Below are 18,517 nucleotides of genomic sequence, written 5' to 3'. Positions count from 1 at the left end.
TGAATAAATTTACAAAAAGTAAAATTATAGTAGAAAAAATGAAAAATATTTTTAACAAAAATTGAAAATAAAAATATTTTTTTTCTCTTTCTGTATTCAACAAAAAAGAAATAAAAAAGAGAAAAAAGAAAAAAAATTGAATAAATGGACTAGCGAACAGACGGAAATACGTTTGAAATTACTTTGTTTTCCCCTAGAAGTCAAACTATGAAGCTCTTTATAGTCCATAAACTAAGCATTTGCAGAGACGTGTTCCTGAAGAGTGAGGTTGGCCCAGTTGGGCTGGGCTTAATGTAATGGTTCCATTCTGCACTAGATGGCACTGCTTAGCTTACTGGTATGAATTGTGGCGCTTATAGGTGTGTATACACATGTGCGGGAGGGTTGAAAATGGCATCACTCAGCTACCCAGTCTCTAGTATTGGAACTCTGTTTTCCCCAATCTGCAACCATGCACCTGTCCTTTGTCTTTGGCTTCTACTCCCCTCTTTGACACTGTCTGTGACCAAACCCCAGGCAGCACCTCCCTGCTGAGTTTTATCTCAGGTGTGGCTGTTTTCCCCAAAACCTTATATCTGAGGGACTGTGGCTTTGGTTCCTTTTGCCCCTCTGTGGGAGGGTCTCAAGGAGCAATGGCCAGGTGCTGGCCGAAACCAGGAATGTTTGCCAGACCATACTGCTGCTGATGCCTGGAGACTGTGGCTAGGTGCCAGCCCACACCAGAAAAAGTTCACAGGATCATGTAGCAGCAGCGTTTCAGGCATTATGGCAAATCACAACACATATCTGGCACAAGCCTTCACCCCCAAAGACCTTGTTCAGCATCAGTGAATGTGGTTGTTCTCCTGGGTCCACTTGGGCCTTTGCCTTTGAGGAAGCCACATAGACTCTACCAGATGTCCTCCCCGCAGGGGAACTGCCTCTTCTCATGTGGCTTGAAGACCCCCACACTTCACTCTGCTCCTGGGGATTTGCCCTTCTCACCAGAGCACTGCCAGATATCAAGCTGCAGATTTCAGATTCTGTGCGCCCCCACCCTGTTTATAGAGTCTTAATAGAATTGAAACCCTCTTATTTCTCCTTTCTCCCTTTTTAGTTCAGTCCCTGTGGCTGTTACCACTTTTCTACTTTCTCTCTAGCTGTTTTTGGGGGAGGGAGGAGCATTTCCTGTATTCTCCCCCCACCCCATCTCCCTTCTCTCTCCTCACACAAAAACAGCTCCCTGCCCTCTGTGGCTTTTCTTTCCCCTAGTTCACCTCTCTGTACCATGTACCTGCTGAGTTCTGTGGTTCAGGTTGTGCATATATGTTGCGTTAATCCTCGAATTAGTTTTCTAGGTGTGCAGAATGGTTTATTTGTGAAGAAAACACAAATAAATGAAAAAAACATTCCATGTTTTTTCATGGCTGCATTTCATGGATGTGAGACACAAAAAAACCCTTCATGCTATTCGCCATCTTGGCTTCTCCTCTCAGAAGCTTTTTATCTTGATGAGGTCCCAATAGTTCATTTTTGCTTTTAATTGCCTTGCCTTTGGAGATGTGTCAAGCAAGAAATTTCTGTGGCTAAGGTCAAAGATGTTTTTGCCTGCTTTCTTCTCTTGGGTTTTGATGGTTTCTCTCTTACATTTAGGTCTTTCATCCATTTTGAATTTATTTTTGTGTATGGTGTAAAAAAGTGGTCTAGGTTCATTCTTCTACATGTTGCTGTCCAGTTCTCCCAGCACAATTTGCTTAAGAGACGGTCTTTTTTTCCATTGAATGCTATTTCCTGCTTTGTCAAAGATTGACAAAGATTGGCCATACATTTGTGGGTCCAATTCTGGGTTCTCTATTCTATTCCATTGATCTATGTGTATACTTTTGTGTCAACACCATACTGTCTTGATGATTACAGCTTTGTAGTAGATGATGAAGTCTGGGATTGTGATGCTCCCGCTTTGGTTTTCTTCAATATTACTTTGGCTGTTTGGGGTATTTTGTGGTTCCATACAAATTTTAGCATTGTTTGTTCTACCTTTAAGAAGAATGCCAGTGCAATTTTGATTGAGATTGCATGGAATGTGTAGATTGCTTTGGATAGTATTGACATTTTAACAATACTGATTCTTCCAATCCATGAGCATGGAATGTTTTTTTCATTTATTTGTGTTTTCTTCAGTTTCCTTCATAAGTTTTTTATAGTTTTTCAGCATACAGAGCCTTTACTTCTTTGGTTAGGTTTATTCCCAGGTATTTTATGGTTCCTGGTGCAATTGTAAATGGATCAGTTTCTTTATTTCTCTTTCTAATGCTTCATTACTGGTGTGTAGAAATGCAACCTATTTCTGTACATTGATTTTGTACCCTGTGACTTTGCTGAATTCATGTATCAGTTCTAGGAGTCTTTTGGTGAAGTCTTTTTGATTTTCCATGTAGACTATCATGCCATCTGTGAAAAGTGAAAGGTTTACTTCTTATTTTCCAATTTTGCTGCCTTTAATTTCATTTTGTTGTCTTATTGCTGAAGTTAGGACTTCCAACACTATGTTAAACAACAGTGGTGAGAGTGAACATCCCTGTTGTGTTCCTGATCTCAGGGGGAAAGTTCTCAGATTTTTCCCATTGAGGATGATATTAGCTGTGGGCTTTTGATATATGGCTTTTATGATGTTAAGGTATGTTCCTTCTATCCCAACTTTCTTGAGGGTTTTTATTAAGAAAGGATGCTGTATTTTGTCAAATGCTTTTTCTGCATCTATTGACAGATCATATAGTTGTTATCCTTTCTTCTATTAATTTGATGTATGAATTGATTGAATTGCAAATATTGAACCAGCCCTACAGCCCAGTAATGAATCCCATTTGATCATGGTGAATAATTCTTTTAATATACTGTCGAATTCGATTTGCTAGTATCCTGTAGAGAATTTTTGCATCCATGTTCATCAGAGATATTGGCCTATAATTCTCCTTTTTTTGTAGTGTCTCTGTCTGGTTTGGGAATCAAGGTATGCTGGCTTCATAGAAAGAGTCCAGAAACTTTTCTTCCATTTCTATTTTTGGAATAGCTTGAGAAGCATAGGTATTAACTCTGCTTTAAATGTCTGGTAGAATTTCCCAGGGATGCCATCTAGTCCACGACTCTTGTTTGTAGGGAGATTTTTGATAACAGATTCAATTTCTTCACTAATTATGGGTGTGTTCAAATTTTCTATTTCTTCCTGTTTGAGTTTTGGTAGTGTGTGGGTGTCTAGGAATTTGTGCATTTCTTCCAGATTGTCCTGTTTGTTGGCATATAATTTTTCATAGTATTCTCTGGTAATTCCTTGTATTTCTGAGGGATTGATTGTGATAAATCCATTTTCATGATTTTATCTGTTTGGGTCCTCTCTCTTTTTGAGAAGTTGGGGTAGGAGTTTATCAATTTTGTTTAATTTTTCAAAAAAACAACTCTTAGTTTCATTGATCTTTTCTTTTTCTTGGATTCGATATTGTTTATTTCTGCTCTGATCTTCATTATTTCTCTTCTTCTGCTGGGTTTGGGGTTTCTTTGTTATTCTACTTCTAATTCCTTTAGGTGTGCTGTTAGATTTTGTATTTGGGATTTTCTTGTTTCTTGAGACAGGCCTGGATTGAAGTGTATTTTCCTCTTAGGACTGCTTTGCTGCATCCCAAAAGGTTGGGTTGTTGTGTTTCATTTTCATTTGTTTGCATATATTTTTGACTTTTCTTTTTAATTGCCTAGTTGACCAGCTCGTTATTTACTAAGATGTTCTTTAACCTCCATGCATTTAGAGGTTTTCCAAACTTTTTCCTGTGGTTGATTTTAAGTTTCTTAGCATTGAGATCTGAAAGTGTGCATGGTGTGATCTCAATTCTTTTGTATTTATTGAGGACTATTTTGTGAACCAGTATGTGATCTGTCTTGGAGAATGTTCTGTGTGCACTTGAGAAGAATGTATATTCTGCTGCTTTTGGATGAAAAGTTCTAGTATATCTGTCAAGTCCATCTGGTCCAGTGTATCATTCATGGCCATTGTTTCTGTATTGATTTTCTGTGTAGATGATCTGTACATTGTGGTAAGTGGAGTATTAATGTTCCCTGCAATTACCACATTCTTATCAATAAGGTTGCTTATGTTTGTGATTAATTGTTTTATATATTTGGGGGCTCCAATATTCAGCACATAGACATTTATAATTGTTAGCTCTTCCTGATGGGTAGACCCTGTAATTATTATATAATGCCCTTCCTCATCTCTTGTTACAGCCTTTAATGTAAAGTCTAGTTTGTTTGATATAAGTATGGCTAGTCCAAGCTTTCTTTTGACTTCCAGTAGCGTGATAGATAGTTCTCCATCCCCTCACTTTCAATCTGAAGGTGTCCTCAGGCCTGAAATGAGTCTCTTGTAGACAGCAAATAGGTCTTGTTTTTTATCCATTCTGATACCTTATGTCTTTTGATGGAGGATTTAGTCCATTTTCATTCAGTGTTATTATTGAAAGATATGCGTTTAGCATCATTGTGTTGTCTGTAGGTTTCATGCTTGTAGTGATGTCTCTGCTACTTCGTGGTCCTTGCAACATTCCACTCACAGAGTCCCCTTTAGGATCTCTTGTAGGACTGGTTTAGTGGTAATGAATTCATTCAGGTTTTTTTTATTTTTATTTTTTATGTTTTTTGGGGGAAAGCCTTTATCTCTCCTTTTATTCTGAATGACAGGCTTGCTGGATAAAGGATTCTTGGCTGCATGTTTTTCTTATTCAGCACATTGAAAATTTTTGTCACTCCTTTCTGGGCTGCTAAGTTTCAGTATATGGGTCTGCTACTACCCTTATGTGTCTACCCTTGTAGGTTAAGTCCTGTTTATCCCCAGCTGCTTTCAGAATTCTCTCTTTACCCTTGTATTTTGCCAGTTTCACTATGATATGTAGTGCAGACTATGAATTTAAATTATGTCTGAAGGGAGTTCTCTGTGCCTCCTGGATTTCAATGTCTGTTTCAGATGTGATTTGTGCAAGTACACCTTCAGCCCTTTTCTCTTCTTCTTCAGGAACTCCTATGATATGGATATTGTCCCGTTTCATTGAGTCACTTAGCTCTCTAATTCTCCCCTCGTGGTTCAGTGTTTTTTCTCTCTCTTTTTCTTAGCTTCATCTTTTTCCATTCACTTAATTTCCCCTCTGCCTCCCCAATCCTTATTGTCACTGCCTCTAGTTTATTTTACACCTCATTTACAGCATTTTAAATTCATCATGTCTATTATTTAGTTCCTTGATCTCTGCAGCAATAGATTCTCTGCTGTCTTCTATACTGTTTTCAAGCCCAATGATTAATCTTATGACTATTATTCTAAATTCTCCTTCAGTTATATTGTTTACATGTGTTTTGATCAATTCTTTATCTCTCATTTCTTTCTGGAATTTCTTTTGAGGAGAATTTTTCTGTGTCATCATTTTGGCTAGTTTTCTGTCCCTTATTTGTTTTAAAATCTTGTTATGTGCCCTGCACCTATGAGCACTAGTATATTAAAGAGAGGTGATACACTGTCCAGGGCCTAGCCCTTCAGAAGGTGGTTTTTGGAGAGTGTTACTTGCTCTCTATTGTTGTGACTTTGATTACTTTATCTCCCTACCATGTTTTGGACCCTCCCCCAGGTGTGCTTTGATTTTTTCATTGAAAGCCCTGGAAAGGAAAACAAACAACAAAAAACAAACAGAAAACAAAAACAAGCAATTGCACAAATAAACAAAAAACAAAACAAAACAAAAAAAACCCCAGAAACACCAGCTACAAGTAAACAACAGGGTTCAGGAAGTGCTGCTGGAAGAGGCCTTATCCTATACAAAGAGAGAAATGACAGGGGCTGGGGAAAATAAAAGAAAATAAAATTTACCAGACAGAGAAACTATAGGGCTTAATCCAGAAAGAGAGAAAGGAAAATAAGGAAGGAGGTGTAGAACATGTATCAAGAGAATAGATTACATATGTCTGCTTAAACAAACAACCAGTGTAACCAGTCTAGAGGAAAGAAGAGATAAGAACAAGAAATGGAGGGTTGACTACATATATATAATAAGAATTGTCTGAGGATTAAATAAGGCAGTGCAACAGTGCTGGTCTGGACTAGGGGATATCTGGTTTGTCAGTGTCAATCTCGCTCTTGTAGATAAGCAGTCATCAGGCACGGGGCAGAGTGATTTGGTGTAGGCAGGTCCTGCCTCTCCTGTGGACCCCCTGTCCATTTCCTGAAGCCCAGCCTTGTTGGTGATGGGGAGAAAAATGGTGATGCTCCAGTCTCTTCTCCGTGGACCAGGTGTCCTCAACCACTCTGTACAAGCCATCTTCACTGTGCAACAGTCACAAACGAGGTGGTTTGTCCCACTCCATGACTCCCATGCCTCCCTGGAACTTGGCTGGGATTTAATCCCCGATGTCTTAAAGATTCCTGCTCCATTTGTCCTAGTTCCAGGGAAGAGCTATTCTGCTGGCTCACAGTGGCCTGCATGCAATTGTCCCTTTCCACCATCTCCTGCACCTCCCTGGTGCTCGGCTGTGACTTAAACCCTGATGTCTTTAAGGTTCTTATTCTATCTGCCCATGTTTTGGGGAAGTGCTGCTCCTTTGAGTGGATATATGCCTTCTTCCCACAATACTCCAGGGAGGGGATTGCTTTCTCCCACTGCAGACTGAATCTCTGAACTAGTTACAGAGCCTGGGGCTGGCTCCCCTTCTCCCCACGTGCGAGAACAGGACAGCCAGCCCCAGTCCAAAGAGAGCCTTGCAGTTAGAGATTGGATCTTTCTCTGTCCCAGTCCATGTTTTTCTCTTGTCCAGATACCATCCTACATTTCTGCAGCCTCTCTTTCTCTTCCCTTTGTCTCTCCACAAAAGGGGATCCCTCCCCTTTGTTCATTTTATCCCTCACAGTTTGCAATCATGAACCTATGGCCCATCAGATTGTCCTGGTGGGTCCCTAGAAGCATCTCCATCACTTTGCCACCCAGACTCTTGGAGTTCATAGTCCTTTGGCCTCAACTCTACTTTTAGAGAGGAGGGACTTTGGATCCTCCTACTTCTCTGCCATGTTGGCCCCTCCTCCTCCTATTTTTTATTTTTAAAGTGATCTCTACCCTCCACATGGGATTCAAACTCATGATCCTGAGATCAGATTCACATACTTTACTGCCTGAGCCAGCCAAGTGTCCCTTTTATGATAATTGCTCTAAAATCTGCATTAGGCATGTTATTATATCTGTTTTACTTAGATCTCTGGACGTGGCCTTATCTTGTTCTTTAATATAGTATAAATTCCCATGTCTTCTCATTTTCTCTAAATTTTTATATAAATTTATGCCTGTTCTCTGTGTTGGAAAAGCCAGTTATATCTTCTGCTCCTGAAAATACTGGCCTTATGAAGAAGAGGTCATGTAGTGCCCAGGGCCTCACACTTCAGGGAGTGCTTACAGTGTGTGTTGTGTGTTCTCTGGTGTTGTGTTTTGGCTGCTCTATCCTTCAGGCAAGTTATCTGCAGAGGTTCTCCTTGCCTGCTGTGGGCAGTGTTTGGCACCTGGCCTGAAAGTGATGAGTTTTAACCAGGCATGCTCTTGTCTGTTTGTGAAATGAGACCTGTCATTACCTCCACTGGAACTGAGGCCCTGTGAAACTCTGCAGTTGGGAGAAATGGAGTGGGCAGGGGTTTGTGCTGGTCTTTTTGGGGACTGAGGTAAGCATGACTGAGAGGGCAATTACAATGAAGTGTGGTGGGATGGTGCTTATTGTAAGGAAGTTAGGCAGATTTTGTCTGCATTGCACTGCTTCCTGCAGGTGGCTCTGTGTTTATCCAGAGCGGTGGGGAGGGAAATGGCACAGCGTAGTTCCTTTGTTCCTAGAGTGGTATCTCTGCGAATTCTGCCTCTCAGGGACATGCTTTGAGAGGAGCAAATAATCTCCCTACTGGGTACTCCCAGGCACTCTTCAAATCTCTATATCCATGCTGTATGCCTTCCAGTTTTTGCCTGCCTTCTCTCTAAGAGCAGCACAGTGCTCTCCAGGGTCTATCCCAGGCAAACCCACTGACCTTTAATACTCCAGACTTTAAACCTTCCTGATGGCAAGAACTCATGAAATTCAGCCTCTTGTTTTCCAACCCAATGGCTATGGGGACAGGTTCTCTTTGTGCATTTCCCTGTGTGCTTCTCTCTCTCTCTCTCAACCCTTCTCTGTAAGCATGGCTATCTCTCTTCTGCAGCAGCCCCTAGGAACCATTTTGCCCTTAGATCACATCTCTGCACTTCCTACATTTTCATGTGGCTTCTTCTACCCCTTTAGTTTTGGAGTTTGTTCTGTTAGTCTTAGGCCAATTTATGTGGCACTTAGGATGATTTCATAATTTCCTAGTTGTATTTATGAGATGAGGTGAGCCTAGGGTCCTCCTACTCTGCTACAATTTTCCTGTCTCTATTCTATTTGTCTATGTATCTTTATGCCACGAGCAAACTATTTTGATTACTTTTGCTTTGTAATAAGTTTTAAAATTAGGAAATGTTAGACCTCTAAATTTGTTATTATTTCTTTGCGATTCTGTATAAATTTTAGGATGAATTTTAAAATTTCTATCTCGACAAAAAATGCACATAAAATTTTTTTAGGGATTACACTGTATCTATAGATTGCCTTAAGCAGTACTAATGTTTTAACAATATTAATTTATCTAATCCATAAACATAAGATGTCTTCCATTTATTTGTGTTGTCTTTAATTTTTTCAGTAGTGTTTTATAGTTTTCAGTGTACATATATTTTGCCTCCTTGGTTAGATTTATTACTACTTATTTTATTATTGTTGATGGGCTTATTTTTCTTTTTAGTTTACTTTTCATATTTTACATTGATAAGGTATAGAAATGTACAGTTTTTGTACCGTGATTTTGTATCCTGAACTTTTGTTGAATTCATTCATTAATTCTAATACATTTTATATAACCCTTTAGGATTTTCTATGTATAAAGATCCTGTTATCTGTGAACAGAAATAATTTTACTTCTTTCTGTATAAATTTTATTTATTTATTTATTTATTTATTTATTCACTCACTCACTCAACTTCTATGGTTAGGACTTCTAGTACTGTTGAATAGAAATAGTGAATGTTCATCTTTCCTTTTTTCTTATCTCAGAGGAAAAATGTTTGGTCGTTTACTTTAATAATGAGAGGATGTTTAATTTTTTCACATGCTGTTTCTGCTTCAGTTGAGATGGTCGTGTGTGTGTGCGTGTGTTTGTGTGTTTTAATGCTGTTAATATTAGCACATGACATTAATTGATTTTCATATATTGATTCATCCTTGCATTTCAGGAAAAAAGTCCCACTTAGCTCTGAATTTAATCCTTTCAACAAGCTCTTGAATTCTGTTTGCTAGTATATTGTTAAGGATTTTTTATGTATGTTTATCAGGGATACTGGCCTGTAAGTTTCTTTTCATGTAGTGTGTTTGTCTGACTTTGGTATAAGATAGTGCTAGCCTAATAACATGAGTTTGGAAGTGTTGTCTTTCATTCAGTTATTTGGATCAGTTTGAGGAGGATAGGTGCTAAATTTTCTTTAAATACGTGGTAGAATTCTCCAGTGGAGCTATCTGATCCTGGTCTTTAATTTGTTGGGAGGTTTTTGATTACTGATTTAATCTGTTTACTACTTATACTACTTGTTTTGGATTTTCTGTTTATTCATGATTCAGATGGTATGTTGTGTAGTTCTTGGCATGGAATTGTTTGTAATGTTCTCTTATAATCCTTTTTATTCTTGTGGTATCAGTTGTAATATACCTTCTTTCATTTTTTATATAATTATTTGAATCTTGTTCCTTTTCATCCTAGCTAATCTAGCTATATGTTTCAATTTTTTTTTATTTTTTAAATGAACCAATTCTTGGTTTCATTGATTTTCTTTATTGTTTTCATATTCTCCATTTCATTATCTCTGCTCCAATATTTATTATTTCCTTTATTCTGATAGCTCTGGATTGTTTTTTTTCTTCTTTTGCTAGTTCATTGAGGTGTGAAGCTAGATTGTTTTTTTGGCGGGGATGTTTCTTCCTTTTTTTAAGTTTATTTATTTATTTTGAGAGACAGAGAGAGCTAGCAGGGGAGAGGCAGAGAGAGAGTTAGAGAGAGAATCCCAGGCACTGACAAGTGAGGAGCCTGATGTGGGGCTGGATGCGAGGCTGGATGTGGGGCTGGATGTGGGGCTCAAACTCACCACCTGTGATAGATCATGACCTGAGGTGACACCAAGAGTTGGACACTTAACTGACTGACCTACCCAGGCTCCCCTCCTACTTTTTAATGTAAGTGTTCACAGTTATAAATTTACCTTTGAAACTACTTCCACTACACTGCATACATTTTGGATGTTAGGTTTTCATTTTCATTTATCTCAAGGTGTTTTCTAATTTTCCTTATGATTTCTGCTTTGACCCCTTGGTTTTTTAAGAATGTATTTTAAGGGGCGCCTGGGTGGCGCAGTTGGTTAAGCATCCGACTTCAGCCAGGTCACGATCTCGCGGTCCGTGAGTTCGAGCCCCACGTCAGGCTCTGGGCTGATGGCTCAGAGCCTGGAGCCTGCTTCCCATTCTGTCTCCCTCTCTCTCTGCCCCTTCCCCGTTCATGCTCTGTCTCTCTCTGTCCCAAAAATAAATAAAAAACGTTGAAAAAAAAATTAAAAAAAAAGCATGTATTTTAAATTTTCAATATATGTGTGGATTTCTCAGTGTTTCTGCTACTGTTGATTTTTAGTTTCTTTTCATTGTGATCAGAAAAGTTACTTTGCATGATTTCAGTCTTTCAAATTTTGTTAAGACTTACCTGTGGCCAGTGTGGTCTATCCTGGAGAATGTTCCCTGTACACTTGAGAAAAGTGTGTATTCTGCTATTGTTGGAGATTTCTACATATATCTGTAATGTCCAACTTGTCTGTAGTGTTTTTCAAGTACTCTGATTTCCTTATTGTTCTTTCCATTATTTGAAAGTGGGGTATTGAAGTGTACTACAATTTTCATTTTATTTCCTATATTTTATTCATTCTGATTAATGTTTGCTTCATACATTTAGAAGTTTCATGTATTGTGCATAGATATTTATTATTATTATTCTTGAAGAATTAACTTTTTATTATCAGATGTCTTAATTTGTCTTTTGTAATAGTTTTTTTTAATGTTTATTTTTGAGAGAGAGAGAGAGAGAAAGACAGACAGAGAATGAGTGGCAGAGGGGCAGAGAGAGAAGGAGACACAGACTCTGAAGCAGGCTCCAGGCTCTGAGTTGTTAGCACAGAGCCCGACGCAGGGCTTGAACCCATGAACTGTGAGATCATGACCTGATCCTGATCCTGGATGCCCAACCGACTGAGCCACCCAGGCACCTCTCTTTTGTAATAGTTTTTGACTAAAAGTCTCATTTGCCTGTTAATAGTATAGCCACCTCTGCTCTCTTTTGGTTACCATTTACATGGAATATCTGTTTCCATCCTTTCACTTTCACTCTTAGATCTACAGCCTCTTATGGACACCATATATGTGAGTCTTGGTTTGTTTTAGTTTGTTTTTATACATTCATCTACTCTGTATCTTTTGATTTGGAAGTTTAACCCATTTACTTTGGTAGGTTGTGTTTTTCTAAAAATTCATTTATTTTAGGCTATTCAGTTAGATGGTATACAATTGGATAGGGAAAGACACTATTGCCATTTTGTTAACTGTTTTCTGTATCATGCATATTTTTGCTTCTCTTTTCCTATCTTACTGTCTTCCTTTGTATCTGATTAATTTTTTTTTTTTTTTTGTAATGACAGGCTTTGCTTTCTTTCTAATTTCCTTTTGTGTACTGTATGAGTCTGTTCAGGCTGCCATAACTAAATACCATAGACAGGGCCACTTAAAAAAGTGACTTATTTCTTACTGTTCTGGAGGAGGAAGTCCAAGATCAAGGTGCTGGTAAGATAGATTTTATTCACCTCTTCTCTTGGCTCAGGAGTGTCCACCATTTTCTGTGTACTCATATAATCTTTTCTTTGTGCACACATGGAAAGAGTGAGAGGGCACAAGCATGCATATGTGCACACTCTCTGGTGTCTTTTCTTATTAAGATGTTAATGCTGTTAGATGAAGACTTTACCTTTGACTTATCACTAACCTTAATTACTTTCCTAAGCCCTATCTCCAAAGCATCACATTGGGGTTAGGGCTTCAACACTGAGTTTGGGAGGATATGAACATTCATTATATAACATGTATATTCTATAAATGTTTTATTTGTGGTTACCATGGATTACATTGAACGTCATAAAGTTAAAACAATTTATTTTAATCACATACATACTTCAGTCATACAACTGTTCTCCTTTAATGTTCCTCCCCTGACTTTATTTATTGATATCACAAATTACATCTTTTTTTTTTAATTTTTTTTTCAACGTTTATTTATTTTTGGGACAGAGAGAGACAGAGCATGAATGGGGGAGGGGCAGAGAGAGAGGGAGACACAGAATCGGAAACAGGCTCCAGGCTCTGAGCCATCAGCCCAGAGCCCGACGCGGGGCTCGAACTCACGGACTGCGAGATTGTGACCTGGCTGAAGTCGGACGCTTAACCGACTGCGCCACCCAGGCGCCCCACAAATTACATCTTTAAATATTGTGTGCCCATTAGCATAGACTTATAGTTATTTTTATGCTTTTCTCTAAATTCTATATAAGAATTAAAAGTTAAGTTATGCATCAAAATTTAAATAACATAGGTGTCTTCATTTGTCCATACATTTACCTTAAACACAAAAATATATTATTATATACCTTTGTGGTGCCATTTAATGTCCTCTCATTTCAACTTGAAATACTTCCCTTTAGCATTTCTGTTTGGGTAGGTCTAGCGCTAGGAACTTCCTCAGCTTTCGCTATCTGGGTAAGTCTTAATTTTCCCTTCATTTTTGAAGAACAGTTTTGCCAAACATAGTATGCTTGGTTGACAGTATTTTCTTTTGGCACTTTTAATATGTTATCCCAATGTCTTCTGGCCTACAAGGTTCTTGCTGAGAAATCTACTGGTGTAAAGTTATAGAGGCTTCCTTGTATGTAGCAAATTGTTTTTCTTTGGCTGCTTTTAAGATTCTCTCTTGGTGTTTGTCTTTTTTTTAATATGAAATTTATGTCAAATTTGTTTCCATGCAACACCCAGTGCTCATCCCAACAGGTGCCCTCCTCAGTACCCATCCCCCATCCCCCATCAACGTTCAGTTTGTTCTCAGTTTTTAAGAGTCTCTTATGTTTTGGCTCCCTCCTTCTCTAACTTTTTTTTCCTTTCCCTCCCCCATGGTATTCTGTTAAGTTTCTCAGGATCCACATAAGAGTGAAAACATATGGTATCTGTCTTTCTCTGTATGACCTATTTCACTTAGCATAACACTCTCCAGTTCCATCCACGTTGCTAAATATTTCATTCTTTCTCATTGCCATGTAGTATTCCATTGTGTATATAAACCACAATTTCTTTATCCATTCATCAGTTGATGGACATTTAGGCTCTTTCCATAATTTGGCCATTGTTGACAGTGCTGCTATAAACATTGGGGTACAAGTGCCCCTATGCATCAGCACTCCTGCATCCCTTGGGTAAATTCCTAGCAGTGCTATTGCTGGGTCATAGGGTAGATCTATTTTTAATTTTTTGAGGAACCTCCACACTGTTTTCCAGAGTGGCTGCACCAGTTTGCATTCCCACCAACAGTGCAAGATGGTTCCCATTTCTCCATATCCTCTCCAGCATCTATAGTCTCCTGATTTGTTCATTTTAGTCATTCTGACTGGCGTGAGGTGGTATCTGAGTGTGGTTTTGATTTGTATTTCCCTGATGATGCATGACGTTGAGCATCTTTTCATGTGTTTGTCTTTTAACAGTTTGTAATGTGTTTCAGTGTTGGTCTTTTGGGTGTTTCCTAGTTAGAGTTCATTCAGCTGGTTGAATTTGTACATCCATTTCTTTTCTCAAATTTGGGATTTTTTTGGTCATTATTTCTTCAAATAAAGTCTCTGCTCCTTATTCCCTCTCTTCCACTCTGGGATTTCTATATTGTGTATCTTGGTCAACTTGATAGTGTCTGGTAAATCCTCTATGGTTTCTTCACCTTTTTTTTCTCCTTACTCCAGAAATTTCAAGTGACTTGTCTTCCAGGTTTCTATTCTTTTTCTTCCTGAGAAAATTTGTTATTGAACACCTTTAGTGAATTTTTCAATTCAGTTATTGTATTTCTCAGCTCCAGAATTTTTAAAAACAGTTTCTATAGCTTTGTTGATATTTTTTCCAAGTTTTTGTTTAAATTCCAGTTAGTTAACATTAAATGTAATATTAGTTTTATGTGTAGAATTTAGTGATCCAACATTTACATACAACACCTGGTGCTCATCACAACAAATATACTTCTTAATCCCCATCATCTATTTAATACATCTTCCCCCTACTCACTTCCCCTCTGGTAACCCTCTGGTTTGTTCTCTATGGTTAAGACTCTGTTTCTTGATTTTCCTCTCTTTTATTCCCTATGTGTATTTTTTGTGTTTCTTAAATTTTACATATGACTGAAATCATATGGTATTTGTCTTTCTTTGACTGACTTATTTCATTTAGCATAATATTCTCTAGCCTCCATCCATGTCATTGAAATGGCAAGATTTCATTCTTTTTTATGGTTGAGTAATATTCCATTATATATATGCATATATATGCATATATGCATTATATATATGCATATATATTCCATTATTATTCCATTATAATACATGTGTATTCCATATATATGTTATATATAATATATATATGTATATATATATATATATATGACTGAATATTATATATACACATACCACATAATCTTTATCCATTCATCAGTCAATGGACATTTGGGCTCTTTCTGTAATTTGGCTGTTGTTGATAATGCTGCAATTTAAATTTTATTCAGGCATCATATTCCTTATTTCATTAAGGCATGTTTTTGTTGTTGTTTGTTTGTTGTGGTATGTCTTGTCATTTTTTGTTGAGATTTATGATTTTGAAAGCACAGCATCTCTCTCAGTATTTACAAACTGGCTTCATGCAGGGAAATACTTTGACAAATCAGCCTTGCAGAGAGGTTCTGAGACTTCTCAAACCTTTTCTGGAGAATGTGTATTCTCTGGGCTCGTGTATGCTCTTTTATTCATGGCTGCTTTTAACTCTCATAATTTCCCTAAGAGGGTCTCCCCTATTTCTTCTCAGGAGTTTTTGGTTTTGGTTCCTGTAGTATTTTTCTTCCTGTAATCTCTTGCTCCTCTGTCATGTGCAGAATTACATACATCCTATACCTCTAATGTGCCATGGTACTCACCTTTGTTTTCAGCAGCTTCCAACCTGGTATTTATCTATGCAGCTGTTTCCATCAGTGTTTCAAGTCAGGCAAGATAGAAACCAGTAACTCAGGTGCTCCCAGATTTTCCACAAAGTTAGGTACAAGTTCCACCTTTTTCTTTTCATCCCAAGAGAGAAGCTGGAAATTGGGAGGCTTCCCTGTGATTGTGGCATGCCGCACCAGGGAAAGGGTCCATCTAAAGTGGGCAAAATGCCATAATCCTCGTTATTCTTTTTGGTGTAGTTTTTCTTGGTAAGTAATTCACTTGGGCAAAGCAGCTTCAAACTGGTTTTTATAGTTCTCTAAAAGGTGTTTTGGTTTGTACACTGTTGCTCACTCAGTGTTTTTGGGGGGGAATGAAGGCCTGGACCTTACTAGTCCTCCATCTTGCTGATGTCTTGTCCTATGATTAAATTTTAACTTAAGCACAAAATGCCTAACAGAGATTAACATAAAGTACATTTGATGCCAAGGATTATTAATGAAGTTATGAGATAGTTTTAATACATATATATTAAAATTCTCCTATTTTCATGTCAGATCTGACATTATGGCAATTTATTTATAACTTTATAGAAATGAGGATAAATTCTGCTTTATACTTGTTATAAACTTGAAAGTTAGGGGTTTCACAACAGATCTGTTTCTATATTTATTCAACTAAATGTGTCTCTTTATGTAGCTCAGTTTGAGGTACCAGATGGAAATCTTGTGCTTGATGAAAACCAAGATTCAATATCAAAAACACAAATGCAAGTAAAGAAACAGAGAACATCCAAAGGGGAAAGAAACATTAGTAAGTACAATTAAAGATAACTTTAAATTATTTTAATTAAATTCAGTAGAATATTTTTTTCCCTTTGGTTCATGAGTATATGTTTGAGATCATATTTTATGGGACATTTGTAGTTCCTTTGACCTTAATTGTAAATACCCTAAGATAATTAGAGAACAAAAGTCAAATTTTTCATAACTTTCATTGGTATTTCTGGTTGTAATATTATTTCACAATCACAAGTTCTACACTCAGACACCAAGGCCAATTATGGGCCAGTAATTTTCTTGCAAAGATGCAAGCCTTTCAGCAGGATGTGGTAGATGTTTCTGACCTGTGGTAGAGGCCTTTTACCACAACTCTAATTGGTAAACAGAGATGTTACTGAGAACTGTGAGTCACATAGCAAATGATCAGAGGAGCCTAGAGGAAAGGCACCCTATGAGTCCTGTTGGAAGGCTTCAAATACATTCTCTTGGCTGTGGCCCCACTAAAAGGAGGGACCTTTGAGGTAACCTAATAGATGAATGTCATCAAAACCCCCACATGGAGAATATGAGAGTGCAAGTAGCCAAATATTTCTGCCAGTAGTTATGCCTCATTTTCATTCGTTGAAGCAGAATGGGCCAAAGATTGGTAGTCTTGTTCTCTGGGTTGAGACATTGTGCTGCTTACAGATTATGCCCAGGAATTTCTATTAGGTACTTGGTAACTGTGCCTTGTTTGTTTTAATGGTCCAGCTATGTTGCCACATGTAGGTCTATAGGATGTCTGGTCCTTGTTAAGTTGTGCCCTTGTCTGGGTCCACTTGGATGTATTAATAGAATGGAAGCCTAGTGGTCTCTCTGAGTTTAGAACATTTCTAGGTCATAACTGTTTATTGACACAGATAGTTGGAGGATTTATGGAGCCTTGTGAAAGAATATTAGTGGTGGGTTGCAATCCAAGCCACATATGACAAATTTATCTTGATCATCTATGTGTACAAAGTTTCTGGATAGGGTATCTGTACTTTCTATTACAGAATACCAAATTCCTTCACTATGGATATTAACTTCCATGACAGTCATAATATTGGATGCAACTAGTGCCTCAGTACTACATCACCAAGCTATGAATAATCACTGGAGTCTCTATGCACACAAGGACATATACCTAAGGTATATTGAGTTATTTAATGGATAAGCAGTCACAGGAAGAATTTTTGCTTCATTAAGCTCATCAATAAGGGCAGTTATTTATTTTGTTTCCCCTGGTGGATGTTTTTGAGAAACAAGGTACTAGATGCTAATAGTTGGGTAGTTTCACAGTCTTCCACCTGTCTTGCTAAAGTGGCAATTTCTACCAAGGGTTAGGGTGAAATCAAGTAGACATTCATGTAGATAATACTTCTATACTGACAATACATTTAGTAGTGGGGGTAGAGTTTTGAGGTGGCCTGAGTGGACACATCATCGTGGAATTTTGAGTAAGTTTCCCATTAGTGGTGGCTTTGGACCCCAAGCCAATGAACATTATTGGTTTCCACCTCATCTTGGTGTCAAACGTTGTGGAGATCATTGTTTTCTATGCACCAGTATCTCAAAGGCCCAGAAATGAAAGTTTCCTGCACATCTCCACTGAACTATGATGAGAGCAGAAGTCTTCACATTCCCTCCCTGCCTCCCCCACTGTGGGTACATGAGGCCTGGAAAAACCCATTGTCTTACTTATTTTTGAAAGCCATAATGTCTTGGTAATAGTTGGTGGAGCACTCTGATTCTTGGCAAGGATCACCGGGAAAAACAGCAGCATAGCACCTGTATTAATCAAAGGATCCATTACCATAAGTAGTGGGTCTGTTGAGCCACTTATCCCACTACCTGGCCATAATGTTCTAGGAAAAGAGCCCCTTAGTCTACTTATTGAGTCTAAGCCTGTTTTTGGATAAACACACTCTTTGATCTCTTTAAAACCTTTGCCTCGATGGTCCAGGAGTGTTTACTAGATTACCATTTTTATATCACTCTCTCTTATGGTCAATCATTGCTGTCTTGGCAGTATCCACTATTGTCCAGAAATTTTCCAGTTAAGATCCAGATAATATCATAGACTAATTGCCCTGACCTTGAAACTTTGTTTAACTGAGCTTAATGTCCAGCAATAGCAGCACAAATGAACCCAGAATTTTGAGTCTGGTAAAAAGTAATATCATCTACTATCCTCATACTTTTATTCTATATCCTAAGTACAATGGGCGGTTCATGAAATCACTACAGCCTCTTCAGTTATAGTTAAAACATGTTTTACAAGGGCAAGAATGAGTCATCTGTCAAATCCAAAACAGT

The 18,517-nt window shown here is 38.0% G+C and overlaps 1 protein-coding gene across 2 annotated transcripts in view; it reads left to right on the top strand.

The window, feature by feature from the left end:
• The window catches only part of LOC121014633 (coiled-coil domain-containing protein 7), a 246,903-nt gene that overhangs the window by 199,824 nt on the left and 28,562 nt on the right, over positions 1 to 18,517 (top strand). For both annotated transcript variants that reach the window (XR_005783321.1, XR_005783320.1), the window contains exon 9: positions 16,098 to 16,211. The gene's annotated coding sequence lies outside the window, so the exon portion shown is untranslated. The remainder of the gene's footprint in view (positions 1 to 16,097; positions 16,212 to 18,517) is intronic.

This window comes from Herpailurus yagouaroundi, unplaced genomic scaffold (genome assembly GCF_014898765.1).
Source record: "Herpailurus yagouaroundi ecotype Mexico unplaced genomic scaffold, PumYag 203, whole genome shotgun sequence".
Classification (NCBI taxonomy): domain Eukaryota; kingdom Metazoa; phylum Chordata; class Mammalia; order Carnivora; family Felidae; genus Herpailurus; species Herpailurus yagouaroundi.
The sequence above is the reverse complement of the archived record's forward strand: the minus strand, read 5'-3'. Positions and strand labels throughout refer to the sequence as shown.